The sequence below is a fragment of the Bactrocera tryoni genome, chromosome 5, assembly GCF_016617805.1.
Source record: "Bactrocera tryoni isolate S06 chromosome 5, CSIRO_BtryS06_freeze2, whole genome shotgun sequence".
Taxonomy (NCBI): Eukaryota; Metazoa; Arthropoda; class Insecta; order Diptera; family Tephritidae; genus Bactrocera; species Bactrocera tryoni.
In genome coordinates this window covers 54033060-54057901 of record NC_052503.1, presented here as the reverse complement: position 1 = coordinate 54057901, position 24842 = coordinate 54033060, and the positions used below count along the sequence as shown (strand labels likewise).

Genomic DNA, 24842 nt, shown 5'->3' with positions numbered 1-24842 from the left:
GTTATGTCAACAAAGTAATTGCTCTTACTGAATCTACTTACTTCTAATATGGGAGTATTCCATAAATTTTTTGGCTGAGTACTAAATAATGCTAGAAAGAATTGAGTACTTTTTATACTCTCGCAACAAAGTTGCTAAGGAGAGTATTATAGTTTTGTTCACATAACGGTTGTTTGTAAGTCCTAAAACTAAAAGAGTCAGATATAGGGTTATATATACCAAAGTGATTAGGGTGACGAGTAGAGTTGAAATCCGGATGTCTGTCTGTCCGTCCGTCTGTCCGTCCGTCTGTCCGTGCAAGCTATAACTAAGTCAAAAAAGTGACGAGTAAAAATCCGGATGTTTCTGTCCGTATCTTGATGAAAGCTGTAACTTGGTACACGTATTCCTTGGCTCCATAAGAAGGTTAAGTTCGAAGATGGGTAAAATCGGCACACCGCCTAAGCCCACAAAAATGGCGAAAACCGAAAACCTATAAAGAGTCAACTAAGCCATAAATAAAGATATTAAAGTGAAATTTGGCACAAAGGATCGTGTTAGGAAGGGGCATATTTGAACGTAATTTTTTTGTAAAAGTGGGCGTGGCCTCGCCCCTACTAAGATATCTCGGAAACTACTATAGCTATGTCAACCAAACTCTATACAGTTGTTTCCTTCAGGCATTTCCATATATAGTTCAAAAATGGAAGAAATCGGATAATAACCACGTCCACCTCCCATACAAACGTTATGTCGACAATCACTAAAAGTGCGTTAACCGACTAACAAAAAACGTCAGAAACATTAAGTTTTATGGAAAAAATGTCAGAAGGAAGCTTCACACAGGCTTTTTTTAAAAATTGAAAATGGGTGTGGCGTCGCCCACTTATGGACCAATACCCATATCTCAGGAACTACTAGACCGATTTCAATGAAATTCGGTATATAATATTTTCTTAACACCCTGATGACATGTACGAAATATGGGTGAATCGGTTCACAACCACGCCTTCTTCCAATATAACGCTATTTTGAATTCCATCTGATGCCTTCTCTGTATAATATATAGTATAAACATTAGGAACCAATGATGATAGCGGAATAAAACTTTACAAAAATACGGTATTTGAAAAATATGTAAATGACGTATAATGAAATCTCGATTATCACTTTATCATGCGAGAGTATAAAATGTTCGGTGACACCCGAACTTAGCCCTTCCTTACTTGTTCATATTCGAAATAACATAAACACTTCTGACCAGTCTATAAACCTTCGTATTTTACTTTATTTTTCAAAACAAATTTTTAATATTTTCGTCGTTAATTGCATATGTATGTAAGGCCTTAAATGATTATCTATATATACAAGGTCTGTCGCAAAAGAAACAGGACTGTTAAAAAAAAAAAACAACAAAAAATTAATATTTTTCAAAAGTTACATTTTTTTATTCAAAGTAGTTTCCTTGAGCTTCGATACAGCGTTTAGCCCGGTCAATTATCATTTCAAATGAGTGTTTAAGGTCATTTTTCGGAATGCGCTTGACAATATCGGTCGTCGCCTTTTGGATAGCTGAAATGTCCTGAAACCAGTGTCCTCTCATGGGCAAATGAAATTTTCCAAATAGGTAAAAATCACAGGATGCCAGATCAGGTGAGTAGGGTGAGTGATTAATGGTTAATATGGAGTTTTTGTCAAAAAATCAGTGACAAGCGTCGACCGATGACACGGCGCATTATCGTGCAACAGGCGCCAGGACCCTGCCTCGAGGTATTGTGGTCGAGCACGACGAATGCGTGACAAAAGGCGCTTCATAACACCAAGGTAAAACACAGCATTAATCGTTTGGTCAGGTGGGACGAACACTCGGTGTACAATACCCTCGGAATCGTAAAAACAAATCAGCTTTGTCTTTATTTTTGACTTCTGAAGACGACCGACTTCTGATCGTAACAGAGGTCCGCACGACCTTCTTGGAATCCCTTAAACCACTCATGCACATTACTACGGGATAGGCACTGATCACCATAAACTTTTTTTATCATTTGAAATGTTTCAGTAAACGTTTTCCCAAGTTTAAAAGAAAATTTTGTATTTGCTCTTTGCATTTTACGACCGATGACCGAAAGCTGCTTTAATTTTTTGATCGATAACATCGATTATAGTTATCCAATTGTCTTAAAATTTTTACGAAATGTCCACAAGAGATCAAACTTTTTATTTCATATACCCACCAATAGGTGGCGCCACCAGAAACAGTTATATTTAAAAAGTTCTGTTTCTTTTGCGACCTACCTTGTACCTATGTATATATGTATGTACCTATATTATTTGTTTTGGTAAGATACAGCTATATGCGTTCGAATGTAGTTTGAATTTTATCTTACCATAAAAATTTGCATTACTTTGTTCTGAGCACCCTTTTGTTCGTAGGAACAATGATAATTCTACCGCAAGTATTTAAAAACAATCATCACGTACATCTTTTATTATTTCCACGTTACTGCCGACAATACGGAAATATTTTGTACGCAAAAGGAAGGGCTAAGTTCGGATGTAATGGAACATTTTATACTCTCGCAACGGGAAAACACTTTCGGGTGTTGCCAAAACTTTGAAATTGAACGTAAAAGTATCAGCCCGATTTCATCCATTCTTTCTGAATTTTATTCAGATTACTTCCATATCGACCGAAAGATGCGGTATGAAGTGAACAGGAAGTTGGAATATATTATATTTAGGTTATTTGTATACACATGTACATATGTATGTACATATATGAGAAGTGTTGACCCGATTTTAACTATTTTTGGCATAAACTGTAATCCAATTGAGACAATTTTTGGGCATAAGTTAAAATACCTTGAGGACACTATTTTTGCAAAGTTTTACTCTAATAACTTTATTGGTGTTGGATTAGTTTACTGTAAAGTGAAAGAAGAAGTGGTTACTGTCCGATTTCACCCATTTTTACAGTTTTTTAAAGGAGTGGCTTAGTAACCACTCATACTAAATTTGGCAATGATTGGTCAAGTAGTTCCGAAGATATGTGATTACACCTAAATGGGGGTGGTGCCACGTCCATTTTCCAATTTTTACACCAGCTCTCATAAAGCCCTTCTTGTTGCTGTGAAATTTAATGTTAGTGACTCATTCATTCAGTGAGCTTTAATAATTTCCAACATTACTGTTATTTTGGGGAGCGGGCGTGGTTATTATCTGATTTTATCCATTTTCACAGAAGAAATGCTAAAAGACTTCTTTTCAGTATGGTTTAATGGAGGGCGACAGACAATATATGTATATAGCTTTAGTTCTCATGTCTATATGTGTATGTATATATGTATGTATACGTAACCCTATATCTATCTCGCTTAGTTTTGGTTAAACGTACAACCGTTAGGTGAACAAGGCTATTATACTCTAAGCAGCATGTTGCAAGGGTATATAACTAATGCGGTGCTAGAGTAAAATGTAACAATTTGCAAGTGCTCACGTGTGTATGTGTGTGAAACGGAAGCACTGCGCACGGAACTAAACGCGTATAACGGGAAGGCGCCCACGCGCTGTCAACGACAAATGATTACTCATGTAAGTACATACATACATATGTTTTATTTCTCTCATAAAGCTTTACAACTTGGCAGCTATAAGGCCGAACTTCGTTCTAAATAATTTAAATACAATTTTAGCTAGTATATCTCAATTGAAGGCATCCAAAGGATGAAAGCTGTCTAGCGATTGCGACTCTAAGTTTCTGAGGAGATTTTCCATGTATTTATGGTAAATTGCATTTTATTTTCAGCTGTTCAAAAAAAAAATAGACTACGAACCAACTAGAAATCAAATAATTGTCGCGCACTTTATCCACTTAGCTGCGTATGCGCTATATATGTATGTATGTACATATGTTTGTTTGTATGCATGTGTGTAGCTAAATAGTCAATTGCATACGCAGCATTTAAAGCTTTGCACTTCTGGTTTTGACATCTAAACACCGCTAAATGCCATTTCACGTGACTTTCATGTTGTTTTTGCCAACTGACGCAGGTGTTTTGTTGCTGTGATTGATGGAATGCACGCCATGCCACTTATGTAAATGGCTCACCGCTGCACACCTTACAACTGGTGCAATTGATTTTGTGAAGTAATGAACATATAAGTACATACATATGTAACTAGTCAGTTACAGTTACTTAACTGTAAGCGCATGATGCACATAAATACACTCATGTGTCCACATACACATCATTTTAATATATCGGAAATTGCGTACTGTTCTCATACCTTAAGAAATCGATACCAATATCTACTTTGAATCTCAAAAAATTTTAAGATTAACATAACCAGTAGGCATCCGCATAGAATAATTTATAATTACATATATAATACTTCTAGTTGCATATAATCGAATAGTGTATAACTAAAGCACATACATATGTACATATAAAATCTCGTTTAAATCAAATATCTCATACATACTACTTGTATAATTTGCTAATGCAAGCGTGAAAGCTAATGACCAAAGGATTCAGTAATTACTTACTTTTAATATCCTCTATTCTCTCTATATCTACATAATACATTTTATATGTAGGTATATGTATGTCTCTATATTTTATAGAAAAATAGTCATTCAAAAGGCTTTTCCCACTGATATCGTATTCCGGAGTTTAGACAAATATAAAAAATAAATAAATAAACAAATAAGGAAGAGCTAAGTGCATGTATAACCGAACAATTCATACTCTTGCAACTCGCAAGGATTAAAGCTAGGCAAGTAAGTACATACATTCAGGTAAATGAGGCCTGTTAGTTATATGGGATCTAGGACAAGCTTTCACCCGATGTTATATATATTTATTCCAAGCATAAAATGCACCGTTATAAGAGAAATACGCTCTCTCAATTTTATTAAGATAACTCGATAACTCACATATTGTCCGATATACATATGCGGTATAAAGACACCCGAAAGTTCGAAAAACTTTGTATTAGGTATATGGGGGCCAAAGAAAGTATTAATCCATTCAAACATACATACTACTTGCTACCGCGATACTCTGTGCGAAATTAAAGTTCTATATCTTCATTTAGTTATAAGTTATGGATTTTTATAGGGCTTCGGTTAATGGCGTTTTGTGGGCGTGGTAGTGGTCCATTTATCCCCTTCTACGAACTCATATTTTTTTTGCCAAGGAACGCGTACACCAAATTTCATCAAAATATCTCAATTTTTGCTCAAGTTACAGCTTGCATGAACGGACGGAAGGGCGGGCGTTGAAAAAGAGCTAAATTTATGTTAAAAAATTTTGTTGACAAGTTTCAACTAAAAGCGGAAATGAAAATATCACCACTCTTATTAACACAATGCATTATCTACTTTTTCAATTATTTTTTGAAATTTTTCATTTATCAAAAATGTGTCTAGCAACCAGAGCAGTGGAATTTTATTTGCAGGTTGGTTTTTCCAATGAAGTTGAATGATGAGTAAACTTATCATTAATTTGGATACATACATATAGCTATGTATATATACATATGTACATATATACATATGCTTGTGTGCATGTGGTTATTAAAACGATAAAATATGTTTAAAGGTTTTTATAAATTGATTACAATATTTGTTTCAGTTCATATAGATTAAATAAAGTCAATCGATAACCCCTGAGCAGGTGACTACAGACTTTAGACCGCGAGTACCTCTACACTGCCGAATATTTGTTTATCTAAGAATTATGTAAGCATGTTCAATAATTATTTATATATATATATATATATATATATATACATATATCTAGTTTACTTAGGGATATAGCTGTCAAAAATGAACTCATGTAGTGATGTTTATGTTCGGCATAATTTTGATAAATTCTTAGGTTCTTATCAGAACAATGTTTACAAATTCTGAAACTCACGGGGTGTGAAGATAATTCACATTTAGATTTGTATCCTCAAATCATCTGCAATGATAAGGAATGTGATTTGACAATGTTGGACTACTTTTTATGGAGCACCTAAAGTAAACTATGACAAAACAGTTGAATAATACGACTTGGTTCGTTATTGGTTAGAAAACCGGTTACGCTCAGAAAAGTAGTGCACAACTGGATCGACAGTGTGATTTCATGTCATAAAATATACTTTAATATAATCACCATCATTTTAATTTTATGGTTTCAATCAGATCTTCAATGAATATACTATATTGTTTACTAATTAAGTGTTAATATTAAATCTAAGCTTTGTGCTTCAATAGTTAATTTTTTATACACGTCATGAGTATAAATCTTTATCGAAAATGAATCTGGAAGTATTTGCAATTTGTTACTATTACAATAATAATTAAATTACTATTTTCAGCCGATACAAATCATGAAAACAAATCGTATATTAGTCGGCATGAGAGCAGTAACCATCACGTAATTATAAAACTCAACTCATAATCATCAGATTTCCCTATAATTTTGGTGTTGTTTTTCATCGCAATAATTGCTGGACTTCTCATAAAGTGAACGTTGATCGTGACAACCGGAAAATATTTATATCGAATTATCTTTAATCGCTTTATTTATATAACAATTTCGCGAATGTGGGTGGTTTTTTTCGAAATGAGCAACGAACCGTAAATTGTTGATTAAGTAGGTAATTTAATAAAAATTTGTTTAAAAGGTTTGAAAAGCAACGTTTTTAATGAAACCATCGAATATTTTTTCGTATTTGCAAGTGTGTAAGGTTTTTTGTACCTTTTCTCCGCAAAAAGAGTTCATTTAATGTGTGAATCTGGATTCATAAAATAACACGTATCTGAACACTCGTATACTATCACACACTTTGACTTAATACCGGATCACTTGGATCATGGAATCGACAAACCGAATTCTGGCGGCTCTTTCTCTACCCATATACTGACGAGGGAGTTGTGGATGGGAAGAAGCCGTTAAACGTAAGGGGCAGTGAACTTCTTAATGGATGGGTAAAAGCTTGGGGGAAAGGTTGGTGGAGTGGTTTACTATTAGGAGCTCTCTATCAACTGCAGCTTCAGACTTCCTGATTAGAGCAGTGTCTTCCAAGCCGAGGTTGCAGCCATTAAGGTAACAGTAAATCTATTACTCCGGAGTGCGGCCTCCTTCTGCTCAGATAGCAGAGCGGCGAAACTAGCCTTGAACTCTTAACAGTGCTTTCAGGTTTGGTCGAAGAGTGCCTAACCTCGCTATCAATAGCATCGAGTGTCTTTGTGATAAGATTGGCATGGGTGCCAGGCCATAGCGGAATCGCAGGAAATTGCAAAGCTGATAAGCTAGCAAGGAAAAGCATCATAGAACCGCTATTGCTAGAATGGAAGTAGATCGGAGTTTCCGTGTCCATTTGTGTTCTACTACTAGATAGTTGCGCTTCGCGGAAGCTTGGTCTGCTTTTTGCCTTATTGATGTCCATGCTCTAAGGTTGGGAATCTTACCGAAACGCCATCTGCAGATGCTGTATGGAAGAAGATAAGGTGGAAATAACTCAACACTTCCTTTTTGACTGACCCGCATTTGGGAGGTCGAAACTTTAACACTTGAGAGCCCATACCTTCAGACCCATTGAATAAATTAAAGCTAAATATCATTGATAGCATTTGATATATACTTACATTCCAGCCCAGAAAGATCGAAGCAAACTAAACGTAAAGCTGCTTGAAAAATTATTTCTAATTATTGCAAAAAAAATAAGTAATTGGCTCCAGGTCTCCGCTGGTTAAGGTAAAACAGTACGTGCAAGGATACAGTGCATACGAAAAACTATGGGTTAGCCGATGATTTCAACTCAAGTGTTCAATTTTGAACTCAAGAAATGAAAATTTTATTTTTTTACTGCTCACTAGCGATAACCAAGTTTTGACAATATTTTAGAATTTCTCTGAATTACATATGTATGTACATATGTACCTATGTATAAGCTGTATCCAAACTTTTGCTCTTGACTGTATGCATACAATAAAATATTTTCAAAGGCAGAGACCCAGTTAAAACCAAATTTTGTGAACATACTCCTGTTCCTATAAAAAACAAATAATGCTATAAATCTGCTTCTATATCAACCGCACTGAGTCAGAGTCAAGAAAATAAGTATTTGTTTGCAAAAACTGAAATCAATCTTCGGAAATTTTTAAATTGTTATGCAAAACATACATACATAAGTATACAAATGTGTGGGAGAACCAATTCAAGTGACATGCATATACATACGTATATACATATATATAAGTATATACATATGTGTATACATGCTGAGAAACATAATTTCATTTATTTTTCTAAATTTTCCGACAACATATACACATACATACATACATACATGCAAACACACACTTAAATACTAAATTAGAATTTTGTTGCAGATTAGCTCTTTACGTAATAGCGTGTTGGTATTTATGGAACAAAATAAAGAAAGCGTAGAAATTCCGAAACAAAGAAGTGGAAAAAAACGAAAGCGGAAAACGCGTATGAATGTCACAGCAGTATTTACCTCTCTGCGTTGCGTAGACGTAAATAAATTTCCATTTCTTGGCAGTGAATACAAAAATGTTTTCGAAACAAAGCATATGAACCGATGCAGATAAAGAATTTTCCCACAAAAACAGAAAGATTTAAATTGTGTTTTTTGAAAGTATAAAAGAAGTAAAAAAAAAACATAAATAAACAGAAACAAAACAAAATAAATGCAATCCGTAATTATCCCAAACATATTTTTGAGTGTGAGTTTTCGGGGAAATATTTCAAAAAACACTGACATTTCTATTTTCAGAGGCACTTGTGCTACCTTAGCATTGAAAAAAGTGGTCGTGACTTGGCTTTGCACTCAACGCGCTCGAATGCTTTCCAATAGGACTACTCTAATTTAGTGTCTTTCCATGACGCTGATGGAGTATATACATATGTATGTACTTATATACTAGATGTATGTATGTATGTCTGATATTTGATTTGTTTGTTTAGTTTATTTTTTATGCCAAATACGCAAACCAAAAATATTCCTACACGCATGCTCACATACCTACTTGCATATGTATCTATATTATCTTTATACATACATATGTATGTATGTATGTCCATGAAACGAGAAAATACCGTGTAATGTATGCAAGAACTCTTTTATTTATTTTTCGTCTAACTGCAGCGTGTGGCCTGCATTAAACGTGTCGAATGCCGGCAAAGTCGGGTATACGGTGTCAAAGCGATTGACGTTGCCACTTACAGGTGCATTGACCTGCAAGCCAACAAACAAAAATTTCTGAATTTTAAATGAGTAAAAACTCAATTTTTTGTTGTTTAATTCATTCGGGTTTTTTGATTTTGAAATCATTTTGGGCATTAGCCCTTTTGTAATGCGTGATGCGCACTTTGATGATCAAATTTAATTAATTGAAAAAAGTAAAATAAATAAAGCTTATTTCTAAAATTTAAATTCACTTCAAATTTATTATTATTCGAAAAATATTTCTTGAATGTGTGCAGCATACAATATACATATTTGATTTACACTACAAATTTTTGGAACCTACTTTTCCTCCCAATCAAGCGGTCGGATTGATTTGGGACTAATATCAAAATATTTGAGAAACCACTGGAACTAAAATATGGAACTTCATTCATTGAAATATTGTAACAAGGCTGCTATTCGAGGCGCCTTTCAAATGAGCGCAAGCTTCAAATATGACGATATAAGATGTTTTCAGATTAAAAAGAATACTTTGGAGTTCAAAAAAAAAGTATACATATGTATGTATTTCTTTTATAAAAGCTTTTCAAGACCCTTTTATATTTCTTGTTAGAGAAATTAGATTTGAAATCTCTGAAACTAATTCAAGGTGAACAAAAATGTCGCTTTGCCACTACAAAATTTGTATATTTCCTATAAATTTATTCTCAACGAAAACAGATTTAGTTAGTATTATTCCTCTGAAACCATTATAAAAATCGATTTATAAAAATGAACAAATTTGAGAGAAGCAAATCGAACAATCAACCGTCGTTAGTTAAATAGACTGACATAAATTAAAGTATACAAAGCTTAGATCACTTTAATGATATTTCCATTGATATGCGGTTGGTCTTAAACATAACAACCAGAGAGGATCATCGAATGCGGCTATTATAATTCAATATATATTATGGTATGTGTTTAACTGTGGATAAAGTACTAACCCAAGGGGAATAAGTTGTAGTTATCATAACTTTACATGTGCAGTTATGAGTCAACATTCGAAATGCGGCATTACATACCGACAATACAAGTATATTTACAGTATTATCAGCAATTAAAGTTTTATTGAGTAATGACAAACTAAAGTTATATGGTACAAATATTATACATATGAGCATATCGCCGTATATTATCATTTTTATATATTATATTATAATCTCGATATAAGGAATCTATCCTTATTGTAAAGTACTTACTTTGTGTAGAAATCTGGAAAAGTTTCATAACAAAGTCAAAGTCGTAATGCACGAAATCATCGCGATAAGGTTCTGCTAGGTTTTTCTTGCAACGTTGTTTGATATAAAAACCTTCGAGTGGGATCAAGGCTACTCAATAAAATAAAATATACATAAGTATATTATGAAGAACTTCACCTTCTTCCCGATCACTTAGTTTGTATGACAGCTGTTTGCTATAGTAGTCGGATCTGACAATATGTTAGAAGATTTTAGAATTGCTTTATCTGTACCAAATTTCGTGAAGATATACTGTTGTTTTTCCATACAAGCACTTGATTTTGATTGAACAGTTTGTACGGCAGCTCTAGTAAGTGCTAAGTGGTTCCGACAAATGAATTGTTTCTAAGTGTGAAAGGAACGTACGTAAAATTTCAGTTCGGTATACTCTATAGGATGTCCGACGTTTCCTTCTGGTTGTTATTAACTTCGTTGCAATCTTAATATACCCTGTTCAGAATCTAAAAATAGTTCATCAGGCGTACAAATGGAATACCGCCGTTTTTATCATGATTTAAGGCTTTATTGTAAAAAAAATCGTTACATACTCATTCTTCAAAATATTTTCCATCGCTAGCCATAGCTTTTTCTCATATTTCTCGTCGAAAAAATTGTTTGTCTTTTGACGCCATCCATGAATTGACCCAATTTTTGGGTTTTTCGTAAGAACAAGTGCTGATCGGCCTGGTCATGCAGCATCAATCAGAATAGGGAGAAATCAGAGCGCGATATCAGGAGAATACCGCGGGTGGAGTAGGATGTCTCATTTCAATGTTTCCAGGCATGTTTTCATAGATACTATGCCAAGTCGAGCAAACTTTTTCAAAGGTCCGAGATGTTTCTTGTCTTGCACGTCATATTCGCCATATTTCAACTTATGAAACCATTCCCAACATTCCCATAACTTTTTACAATTACTTGAGGCGCCTGAGCTGCATTTTTCTTGCCCTCAATTTCTCGATTTGTTAGAGTTGTTGACTGATGTCTTGGTTCTGATCGTATTTACATATCTACTGGTTTGCAAATGTGGCGCTCCAACAGGAAAACGACGGTTTTCTTTTTGTACGCTTGAATATCATTGTTAAGCTAAATAGCATTCTCCACAAGCAAGCGCATTATCTCCGGAAGCATAACATAAAATATAAAATACAAGTTTCCTGCGCATTCAAAAATGTTTTTATCTTCAAATCGGCTTAATCAATTCCAAAGAAGGAACAGTAATCAGTAATTCAGTGAAGTATGCGTGAGCTTATCCAAGCAGTTCGAACAAAAGAATGCTCTCGAGAACGCATACCCAACTGCAATTGCACTAATGCACTCTTCTATATACATATGTATATATGTATGTACGTCAGTATGTATGTAGAGCTTTGATTTGTGCAAAGTGTAAGCGCTTGTCAACAAAGCACGCACAAAGCAATTAACACATTCAATTGCCTGTATTAATGTACTTATGTTGGTATGTGCGTGCGATTGCATGTGTGTGCAATCGTTATCACTTTTATTTTATGTGCCCACTCAATTCATTTAGTAAGTGGATCGCACAAATACAAAGCTGTTGACATAAAATTATTTAATCAGTGGGACTATTGTTATCGACTGCTTCAGAATATGAATAAACACACACACATACATAAGTAAAGTTATAAATTTATGTACGGTTACATTTAATAAAGACTTGCAACAATAAGCACGTAATAGATGCAACGCAATCGTGGCGGCGCTTATCAGTGTGCCCGGAAGGCTGGAAAATGCTGTTTACGTCTCATGTATATACATACATATGTATGTATATGTGCGATGATGATATACATACATATGTGTGTGTATTTGTATATATAAGTGCGTTTGTCTGTATAAATGCTACGAGTATGCGTGCATAAAGCTTTGTAAGCCAGAAAATCCGATTGATATTTGTCGATAATTGAAATACACTGAGATATTTATGTACATACGTACATACATATGTAGGTTCATTTTAACTCCTAAATTGGATGAAAGTTTCTTTTTAGTCTCACCCTAATAGGTATGTATGAAATCAGGGCAATTTATGAACTCCTGACTAGTGCGAACACCAAAAAAGCACAATTAAAATGTCACCGGTACAACAATATGAATACACATGTGGACTATATGTAAACATATGTATACATACATACATACATATATATAGATCATATTAGATATAAACAGAAAATATGGATGAGTTATAAGTTCCACATACCACACACGGCAGGCTCTTGATTACAACGACGGGAATCTACGAAAAACATAACAGTAAAAATTACTACAAGTACATATACTACATATATAACTACATATGTATGTATGTATGTATGTATACAATTTGAGTGGGTGAAAGGTAGCTGAAGCACCAATAATCACTGTCACTTAACAGCCACAATGTGCACGTACTTCAGCGATTCAGCGGCATTTAATCTACGCCGTGTTATTTTTGTTGTTTATCGTGGGGAAATTTTTGTTTGTGCATACATAAGTATAAGTATAATGAGTATAAACGAACATGTTTTTTTATATCTTTATAATGTTAATGTTCATGTCAAATGCGTATTAAAGTTAGTAAATAACAGCAGTCGTTTAAGTTCTAATTGCCAATAGTAACTAATTGCGATTTTATTCATTAATAGCGAAAATACTCGTATTAAAAAATATTAAACATTACAAACCGGTACAATAATACTGATGAAATTACTTGGAAAGTGTAAACATTGCTGCGTGCACGGCAAGGGGAAACACCTTCGCTTTTTGCTGCAAGCGATTTCCGAAGAAAAGTGGGTGTGCTTTATGTGCAATTTAAACTGACAATTTATTTATGTGCAATTTAAACTGACAATTTGTGAAATATATACCTGTTTGATAATAAATCATAATTTCTTATGTGGTTTTGTTGACTTTTTATACCTTTACATAAAATAGATAATGTTTATAGGAAATAAAGTGCATATTACATATATTTTAAGCAAATGACACGAGCTTATATGAATGATCTTAAACTAGATAACTAGATCTTCAATGAAGATCGAATCAAAGTTTGTACCAAAAAGAGCCTCAAACACCTAAAAATGTCGAAGTCGGTTAATACTTTTTAGCACCTACATACATACATATGTACATATGTATATGATGATCACTATGCTTCGTCTTATACCGCAAATACTTTTTTAACAACCCGCAAGACTTTTTTAACAACCTTATATTATGATCAGGCAATTACATAAGAATTTTTCTGGTTTGGGTTTGCGGGCAGTTGAAAATATTTATACTCCTTCTTACAAATAGTGATTCATTTTCCAAGCAGAGGTCTTTGCTATAAGTCGATGCGTTGAAATATACCGCCAACGGAACTATCGCGACAGTCAAGCGGCACTAAAAGCAATCTCTGCATAAGAGATCAAATCGCTATTGCTGCAGGAGTGTATAGAACGACTAAACTGTCTATCAAATCGTTAACAAGTGCAACTTGTTTGGGTGCCCGGTCACAAAGGTATGGCCGGAAATGAACTGGCTGATGAGCTCATCAGCATCCACCAACATGACAAGACCCAAACCTTTCATTGCAGTTGGTCTCCATACCACAAAAAAACTGCTCCGCATGGATAAAGTGGCCAAGGCATGCGCCATTCCAAGTTGCTAATGGGTGGTTATAAACTTAAAAGATTTAAATATGTACTCAACCTCCCAATGGACAAACTCAGGCTAATTGTCGCCTTCTACACTGGCCATTGTAAGCTTAAAAAGCATTTATATAACATGGGTCTAGCTTCTTGTGCGACATGGACCTTAAACTCCAGAACACCTGCTAAATGACTGCACTGCTCAGTCTGTAGGCGCAGGATAAAGGTCCTTGGATCTATGCTCCCAAATCGCATCAATAGAACCTAGCAGTTTATTGAAATGTATCAATATGCTAGCCCTAAGTGAGTCGGTATTACTTAGGAGAGGGCACAATAGACCTTAGGTCGCGGTAGTCTAATCTAATCTACAAATTATGAGAGTATATAATGTTAGAACATAGCTGCTTCTTGATTGCTATGTCCTGAACAGGTCTATTATCGATAAAAATCAAGTCCTTGTATGGAAAACTTTTTTATTTTATAAGACAACTTCAAGAATCATGATAAAATCATAATATTTATTTTATTTAGGAACCATCCATGGTAAGTAATCTCACAGTTCCCTCAGAACTCTTCCATGCCAACTTTCAGAAGATAATCCCATGACATGTGTCATTGCCTGTGTTTATACAAACTTTCTTCCTTGAAGTTTTTCCCGAAACTATATTGTTGAAGCTCCTAGCTTTAAGTTTCCGTCCGATATTACACGTTTTTCATATATTTGTAGTAGGCATTTTTTGTGGCAATTGCAAATATAATTTTAAGATACATAGACCATTTCATATCGGACTTGAAAATACATACATATATTTATTTTTACATTTGAATTATTTTGGACACTTGTACATATGTCCTTCATAAGATTTATTTAAACTTTTATTGGTTTGGTCAGTTCTCTTTGAGGAGAAGACTAATCGGTATTATTTTGCCTTTTGCTGCATGAATCATCCATGTACTATATGTACTTATGTATATATGTATGTAGTTCTTAAATATGCTATTTATCGCGGTGCCTTGCAATACACAAATGATTGCATTTCACTGGCAGGATTGTGTGGAAAAAAATATTTTAATAACAAAAAACTTACTTATACGAGTATAATATTATCTGTCTAAAAAAATAAAATGGAGTTAGCTACACCATATAATGCCGAGGCAACGTTTGGCCATATCGCAAACTGTTTATCTCTTACATCCCACTCGTATATATTTACGCATAATTTTCCCGGGTTCATTGCGAAGCAAGCCCGACACCGTATATATTTTAATTATCCTATTCTACCATAATATTTAATGATTTCCTTTAGTTGCTGCTTACAAATGGTCATAAAAATGGGAAAACAAATATTTTACAATTCCGTCTGGAATAAGAGAGGCCAAAGACTCCTCAAACCACACATGTGTAAATACCCGTATGCACATAGAAGGAAATTGCAGTCATCGAAGTCATCGATTTCATAAAAAATGCATTAAAAATGTGTAAATGAGAACGGGAGAAAAGTGCATAAAGCAAAAAGATGTGACATTGTGCTATTAAAACACATTTTCTGATGCAGAAGAAAGAAAAAGAAGTAATCAAAAGAACGCATTGTGTAAATGTATGTTCACATGTACATATGTATGTGAGTATTTCATTTGTGCATGTAGAATTTACGGTACAAGTACAGTAAATTAAAAATACCTTCAAGTACACTGACAGCAGGCATAAAAATGAAATTGATAAACGCATGGAAAATAAAACTCGAATAAACAAAGCAAAAAAGCAAAAAAGGGCATTGCAATTTTAAATAAAGACTGTTTTTTATAAGAACAACAACATCAAATAACAAAAAAAACCTAAAGAGTTTTGCAAACTCCAACAAATTACACGACAAGTGGTAATAATAATGTTGACATTGAGTGCGCGCAAAAGCTGTGACTGGCCAGTTACATTAAATCCGATACTCAGACTAGAAAAATCTACGTACTTACCGACGAACACTTTGTATGACTGGCAGTGCAAAAATGTGTTTACATTTGAAAACATTTTATAATTACGCTCAAGTGATGTGCAAAAACCTATGTACGTATCTACATACATAGACTTATATTGTATGTAATATGTATGTGTGTATATGGAAGAAGAAGCAGTGAAGCATCAAACTGGCCAGGAGAAATGTTAGTTTGCCAGTGAAACTTTCTGACTGGAATCGTCTAGTCACGAAAGGTTAGGAAAACTCGTTTATAGGTGAGTTGTAACTAGCCCGAAAAATACTAGTTGGTAACTAGTACATGAACTACTGCAAAAAATTACGAAAACTCATTTTCATACGAAAAGGAATCAGGCATTTAGTGGTCCGAAAATAGCTTGTCTTGAGAATAGACTAGTACTTGTAATATACATATGTATGTACATATGTATGTAAATTTAAAAATAAAATTACGTTTGAATAAGTTATTCATTTAACTTAGGATGCTAGTTGTAATGACTATTCGGCGGTAATGCGAAACTGGTATGTATATGAGTATGTATGTATCTCACCGTAAACCGATGATAAACCAATAACCGATAAAAAAAACTATGGCAACAGTGTAACCAGTTCCTATTTTCCTATCTAGTTTAGTCAATTTCACTGCAGGTTATACACAAGTATATGTACATACATATGTATGTATGTATATACACCTACTACATGTGTTGGATGGGTGTCAGTTTTCTTGCAAATACAACGCTTATCAGTTCATTAGTTTTCTTTTCAGCTTACAACTGTAACTGTTAATGCCACAGTAATCTCAGTGCATAAACTGTTAATGAAAAGGTAAATACCTGATAAACCAGAAATCAACAAAAATTTAAAAAATGCAAAACGATATATTCACATTTTGTTTATTTTGTTTATGAACGCACAAATGCTTTACTTAGACGACTTTTTGCAGTTTTTCTGTAATTATACAATTTGATTGATTCAAATATTACAAAACTGAAGAGATCATGAGTGAATTTCTATTTTAACTAGTTGCATGTTCTTTGTAAGCTATCAGTTATCAAGATTAACTAGTCGTCTAATTAGAGCCAATTGTGTAACAGTAATTTTGATAAAATGGATATAAAAGAGTATCCTTTCCGTCAGAGAATTGACAGTGACCTGTCTCTCTCCTCAATGCCCCTCAAAAATGGAAGTAATTAAAAACCAATAACTTGAATTTGTAAAAAAGAGTTAAGACATTTATTTTTTTTTTAATTCAAGCAAAATTTGTTTTTTTTTTACGCATATTTGCTCACTAAACCGTAAAAACTCTCTCAGTTGAATTTCTCTCTGAATGAAATGTTAAACTGTAGATAAAAAGAAAAGCCTATATTATTTTTCAAGCGTCACTTTCTGAACACTTTTTATTTCAAGTTTATGTAACTAATTCTGATAGATGACACAACTCTAGTAACTGTGTCAAAAGCGAGATTAATAGAGACAAGCTTCCAAATATCAAAAGCGAGGCGAACTGTCAATCTGTCATAGTAAATGTAAACGAATCTTTCTCTTTTTGTTCATAACATCACGAACTAATGTCATTTAAAGTTGAAACTGTCCGAAACTATAACTGATTTTTCTTTAACCCTGGACGGGCTTCGCTATTTTGCGCCTGTTTGCAAACCACGATGATTGTTAGTCGTCACATAAATTTTTTTCACGAAAATGGTTTGTAGACACTTACTAAATTAGATAGAAAAGCACATTTGGTGCCAATTTCTGCCAGAACCCCGTTCTCACGTTTTCAAGTGTAGTTGTTATAAAGGAAAATTTTAGAGAAACAGACTGAGTAAGAGTTTTCAGTTTGCGGAAGTATTTGTATAAAAAATATTTGAGTAAATATGAGAGTTATGAAATAAAAAAGCTGAACTTTTGTGATTAAGTTTTATAAAATTTAGGGTATTCTTGGCTTTCTCATTTGTGATCATAGTAAGGCGAGAAATATATATCCAAGATCGGTCGCAAGAGTTCCAGCGATCTCTTTGCTCTCGGTAAGGTTAGCCTCTCTCTAGTTCTGGGGCTTTTAAGAGGCCACTACCCTATTGGTGTCCATATTGTAAGGTTGGGAATCTTACCAAACTTCTGCAGATGAAGCTGTATGGAAGAAAATGAGATGGAAACAACTCAATACTTCCTTCTTGACTGTCCGGCGTTTGAGAGATCAAGGCATAAACACTTGGCTGCGCATACCTTCAGAGATCCCACCGAACTTATGGAAGTGGAAATTGAACGCCTGTACAAGATTGTATTGGCTACTAAGCGTTTTGCTAATTTATAAAATCCAACACAGGTCTTCTTCTTTTATATGGCTTCACAAAGGACTACATATAGCAGTCCACGTGCAATCTTTGATCAACCATCTAACTTAACCTAACCTAAGATAAGAAAAGATGTTGAAAATGCACAAAAGTTAAATTTTAACTTAGAAAGCTGAGTTACAAAAACTTTGGCTGCTAAATGCAGTTTGTGTTAAAATATTTGCATGTACTGTATATTGCCCATTTCAAATTGTAATTTATTCAGCGATATGCTCGAAAATTCCTTAATCTGAGTTTTAGGCGACAAATAGTATAGATATAAGTACATATTTGCATACAACAACAACAGTAAGGAAGACAGCGGCAAAGTCAAAAAATATGTGTGTACATATGTACATATGTAGGTATATCTATAGCCATGTAGCTGTGCATAGTAATTTGGAAGCGCAGTGTCAGTTGCCGACACAAACGTTGTCTGATCACCTTTTCACGCCGCGGACGTTGCCACGTGACCCATACAAATTAATTCTAAAGCCGAGAAAAACAAACGTGCATTTGTGATATATGAATGTGACTTTCGCTACAATAGGCCTGTTTTCAATCACTACCTAAATGCATTTTGAATACTGTCTACGAGGTGTCGTTCTTACATAAACGTTTAGACGTTAATTTTATTTTGATTTAAGCAACGATCGTTACTTGTTTTTGAGTTGGCTATAGATCAGGGCGTGTAGGAGCTCATGGAGAGGGAGCTGGTCATAATATGAGTTGTACATCCCCGACAATGCAGTTATATACATGCATACATACATGTGTGGGTGGTTGGAAACGGTTGCGGTTATGCTATTTTGTAAGCGTTTTGTGAGGTGATTGCGTTAGACCCTCTTCCAGTTGCTCACCTGAATAAGTAATTAGTAGAATTTTGTTTTTGTGTTATTATTTTTTCATTGTGTTAATTGAAAGTGCGACGCTGTAATTGCTTTCGAAAAATCCAATCAAGTGAAAACACTTCTAATAAGTGATTTCGTGATTTTCCAATGAGTGATTTGTCAATGTGGAAAATTTAACCCATCACGTTTAGTATATCCTCGCTTAAAGTTTGCTAGATGCTAATAGACCGTCGCACATTTTACCAATCATCAGCATTTCTTTGAAGGCGTTAATTATAGTCCATTAAACTGATGATTAAATGGGTGATATGCGCCTACAAGACAAATATAGTACATCACCGGTGCGAAATATCGTAATGATTCTTTAAAACTTTCGAGGCGACAGCAACTAACAATTCCATATTCGTCCGCCTGTTTTACCATAAACAAATTTCTTGGTTTAAGAAACGAAAATTAAAGAATTGAATTTAAAAATGTTATGACAGATGAAAAAGTCGTAGGTAGCTTTCTTCCTAAACATCAACAATGTCATTATGTGTCTACAGATTGTGGAATGTTTTCTAAAACAACTACCAAATTTCAACAGCACTTCGGTAAGCAGATTATTTCACATTTTGGTCGGTCGATTGGCCACCAAAATGGTGTGATATCACACCGTTAGACTTTTTGTTGTGGAGATATGTAAAGTCTAAAGTCTATGCGGACAATTCCGCTTCGATTAAGGTTTTGGAGCAAAATATCACGCGTGTCATTCGCCAGTTACCAGTAGAAATGTTCGAACGATTCATCGAAAATTGGACTCAACGGATGGATCATCAGAGACGTAGCCGCGGCCAGCATTTTAAAGATATAATCTTCAAAAATCAAATGCCAAAAAATCTGCTTTCGAATAATAATAAACATTCCCCATTAAATTTGAAGTTGATGTGTTTTTTCTTCAAAAAAGTAGGTAACCTCGAAACGGATCACGCTTCATAATAGATAATGGTACCAAGCTCAATGAGGAAAACAAAGTCGAATTGAATTCACCTATTATATATTTATTGTAGGAGACAAAGGTAATTATTTGATCTCTTTAAACCGAAACAAATTAAATTAACCCGGCACTACTGTCGATTGGCAACACTTTGTAATTTAAGCTTGAAAATCAAAACACCTGACTTACATAGATAAATACAATACTAAATTGCTTAGCCGCTTTTAACCCAAAAATGCCTAAGACATCCATGACTTGTAAATTTTAATTACCTTCTAACTACACTGATTACATAAAAAAGTTGTTGAATACGTGTGTGTGTGTGTTTGGCAGATTTGGATAAACAAATTTGGTTGCGTAAACGTGAGGCGTTGTTACAACAGCTGTCCTTGGAGCGGAGGCCAGGCGCACAGAAGGACAAAAACGTTTACAACGGCGGCGGGTGGGTTGGAGGTACTTTTAGCTATATGCGCTGTTATTGTTGTTGGTACTTACCCTTTACTTTTCTTAGTACTTTGCCGAGGTGTATTGACTTGTTGTTTTTGTTGTCTGACCTTCTCTTCTGCTATGCTTTTTTATTATTTCTATAAAAAATATTTACACAAATTTGTTGTTGCAATAAAGTTCGTTGCTTATTTGCCGTTTTCAGTTCCTAGCTTTCAACGCGTTCTTATTCTTTGCCAAAGGACAGAACACCGATTGGACGTTATCAACAGTAAATTGGCGGGTACGCCGATTCTCGAAACTAAAGAGAACAAAGCGCACTTCCTTGCTTTATATTATTGCACTTTTGCTTTTAAAAAGCTGAAAACAACTAAAAGTGTTCGTACGCGACACGAAAATGAAATAACAAAAACAAAACACGTTACACAATGGTGTCTTATATAAAGCGTTGGCAGGATTCTGGAAAGCAGCACTTGTGTGAATATTATCGCCACAGTACGTGAGAGTGTTCAGTTGGGGGTATCGCGCAGGCCGCGTGTAGCGTATTCGAGCTCGCAAAGACGACTGTGCTGGCCGTTGTTGTGTGACTGCGCTCGAGGAGGTCGCATCGAGGCAGCAAGTCAGCACAAAGCAGCGAACCAGCGAGCCAAACCGGCAGCCAGTTCGTCAAGCAGCCAAGCGCGCACGTACACACATTCTGCGCCAAGTCAGACCGCTGTAAGCGTCACGAAATTGCTCGGCACTTTGGAGCTCGGTAAATCGACGATAGCTCACTCATCGCACATATGCATGTATTTATCTGTAAGTATCTGCTTTGGTATGAGTGTGGATATGCGCTTTCTTCTCGCTTTAAGTAGTTTAGTTGTTGCTGGAGCCGGTATGGATGTTGGGGGCGCCAACAACATATAATTTCCTTTTTCATCTGTTTTTGTATTGTGTTGTGATTGTTCTTACTCTTGCTTTTCTTGTGAGTCAAATTAGGATGCCTTGTCACATGCGTGCATACATATGTATGTATGTATGTATGTATGTACTCCGCGGTATGTATTGTGGCTGCGTCGCGGCTAGGAAGGCATCGGCCATGAGAAAACCGGCATTGACATTCAGCTGTTAAATGCTGCACAGTGGGTTAATATGAGGTATTCCTTCATCTATATACTATTATCTACTGAAAACAACAAAAGGGGGTTTTACCGTTACTGCTTGATATGTTATTACCAACCGGTGGTATTTATCCAGAAAATTGTGAAAAATATTTTTTGAAGACATTTCATATTTCTTAAGTTAGTGTTCGTTTTGAGGACGGATTTTTTGAGATTCACATGTAATTATTTTCGTAGAGGACCCCGAATATTGTGAACCAATCAATACACAATTTAACGCTGAGTTATTGGTTCAATTAGACTTTGAGTTCGAAGTTAAGCTTTAGCTCTTGCCCTGTCCTTCATATTTCCAGTTCACAACTTGATATTCGTCGTTAAAAGTAATTTCTCTAAGTGACATATTTTAAAACTTAGCAAAAATTTGGACTAAATCTCTCCTAATAGCCGTCTGGAAAGCTCTTAAGATCCCAGAGACAAGCTTGCGACACGGTATATTACGAATGAAACGAGCTGTCGAAGCTTCAGCGTGAATACTTGCATTAAACTCGAAAAATTTGGATATTCTTTTGATTTTAGTATTCTTCTAGGCAATATGTTGTGTATAAAACATCATCATTGGTAATTATTTTATAAAGGAACATCGAAGATAAATGTGGAGTTTAAAATGCGGAATAAATAAAAGGATCTGTGCACTCTTAACTTACATGAGGTCTCAGTAACTCAGCTTTGAAAAGGCATACACCGAAATCCGATGTTTTTATCTGACTCCAGTTCACATGCTGTATAAAAAGAACTTTCACAGTGCTTATTATCCAAACAGAAGTTAATGTTAACCTAATACTTTAGTTGTGTCTGTTACATAGCCGCGGATCCTTGAAACAGTACTAAATTTCAAACCAACACAACCCCTAACCATTCTCACATATTTCTTTTCGTAATCCTTTAATTCAGTGAAATTTCTGCAAAAACTGAATATTTTGATATTTAGCGAATGAGTAGACAACATAGTAAATGCAAATTTTAAAATGTTCGAAATTGTTCACCCACTCCACAGTGTTTAACCTTATAGTGCCGCATGCTGACACTGTGAACCATATTGCTACGTGCAGTTACGTGCTTGAAAGAAAGAGAACGAGGGAGAGAATGTGTGGGCAAGATGTCCGGCGCCTTCAAAGCCAAGGCTCCTTGCCAACCCACACAATAATCGAACTGCTTTTGTAGACGTCATCGTTTGCAGAACACACCAACAAATACACTTTGGGGTTAATTGCCGAGGGTCGCCGAGCAGTCAAAATAAATGCATTTGTAGACACATAAACTGAGAAGCTACAAATAAGCCACATACAAGCATAAGCTTGTGTGGAAAGGAGTGCAATATCTGCGCTCTTGATAATTTCGCAATTTCGCTAGACTGCAAGGATACCTTGATGCTGCGCACTGTTGCTTTCAGTATTGACTAACTGTTTGCCCTTGATGAAGGTGAAAGTGAATTAGTATGCATTTTCGATTTCTCGTATCATTCGCCCACAGTTTTTGTGTTTTATTGCCCGAATTATTGTGCGATGAATGTCATGCTTTGTTCTTAAAGTTTTCTGTGATGATTTCGTTGAATACGCGCAGATTGCGTGTAACGTTCTTCCTGAAACGAACGCTGCGTTCATAAAATTGGTTTGCTCAGATTAATGAGTTTTAAAAGTAAAAGTTCATAAATTTGGTTGAGAAAACGCTGAATTCGGAAATGGATATATGCTGCTCTTCCAGCGTCTAGTTTCGAGAAGTTTTTTGCTTATTATGTAACGAAGAATGATGAATAACTCTTTTCCCATTTAAGGAGTTGGGCCAGTTTAGGTTTAAAAAAATCGTTTTGGCTTAAATATACGTTATGTTCTTGAAAACATTACTCATTTGGTGGAATAATTAACAGGAAAAACCGTTAACTTCGGCTGCTGGTTATAGCTTAAGCAGTAATCCATGTCAAATTTCTTGAAGATATATCGTCAAATGTGAAAGTTTTCCATTCAAGAACTTGATTCCGATCGTTCAGTTTGTATGGCAGCTATATGTTATAGTGAAGTAAATTTTAAATGTGTTGTTATCGAAACTGGATTTCTAATTGAAACTTATGCTGAAGCTTTTAAGTAACTTTCTAGTCCAACACATAGGAATTTTTCGTTATTATTGAATTTTTTACAAAAAAATTTACTACGTACATATGTTCCTGTATACTTCGAGATTTGGCGACCCTAGTGTTCCCATCTGGCAACTCACAACTTTATCGTAATGTTCGACATTTTTGATGATATACAAGGTCTGTCGCAAAAGAAACCAGACTGTTAAAAAAAAACAACAAAAAATTAATATTTTTCAAAAGTTATTTTTTTTTATTCAAAGTAGTTTCCTTGTGCTTCGATGCAGCGTTTAGCCCGGTCAATTAGCATTTCTAATGAGTGTTTAAGGTCATTTTTCGGAATGCGCTTGACAATATAGGTCGTCGCCTTTTGGATAGCTGAAATGTCCTGAAACCAGTGTCCTTTCATGGGCAAATGAAGTTTTCCAAATAGTGAGTAATTAATGACTAATATGGAGTTTATTGTCAAAAAATCAGCGACAAGCGTCGACCGATGACACGGCGCATTATCGTGCAACTGGCGCCAGGACCCTGCCTCACATTATTGTGTTCGAGCACGACGAATGCGTGACAAAAGACGCTTCAAAACACCAAGGTAAAACACAGAATTAATCGTTTGGCCAGGTGGGACGAACTCTCGGTGTACAATACCCTCGGAATCGTAAAAACAAATGACCATTGTCTTTATTTTTGACTTCTGAAGACGACTTTTTTTCGGTGATGGCTCGTCTGGATGCTTCCATTCGGCACTTTGACGTTTGGTTTCGGGCTCATATTGGAAAAACCACGTTTCGCCGCCAGTCTCAATCGAATATTTGTAGTTTATGTCCTTTCTCGACTCCTCACTCAAATCCTTACAATGTTGGATTCGTAGCAAATTTTTCTCTTCAGTCTATTTGTGCGGAACAAACTTGGAGCACACCTTCCGTAGACCCA

General features: G+C 35.1%; 1 protein-coding gene across 1 annotated transcript in view; it reads right to left on the bottom strand.

Annotated features, from left to right (window-relative positions):
- The window catches only part of LOC120776580 (facilitated trehalose transporter Tret1), a 66801-nt gene extending 45551 nt beyond the window's left edge, over positions 1 to 21250 (bottom strand). Inside the window, exon 1 of the mRNA XM_040107347.1 lies at positions 20727 to 21250. The gene's annotated coding sequence lies outside the window, so the exon portion shown is untranslated. The remainder of the gene's footprint in view (positions 1 to 20726) is intronic.
- Positions 21251 to 24842: the final 3592 nt, after the last annotated feature.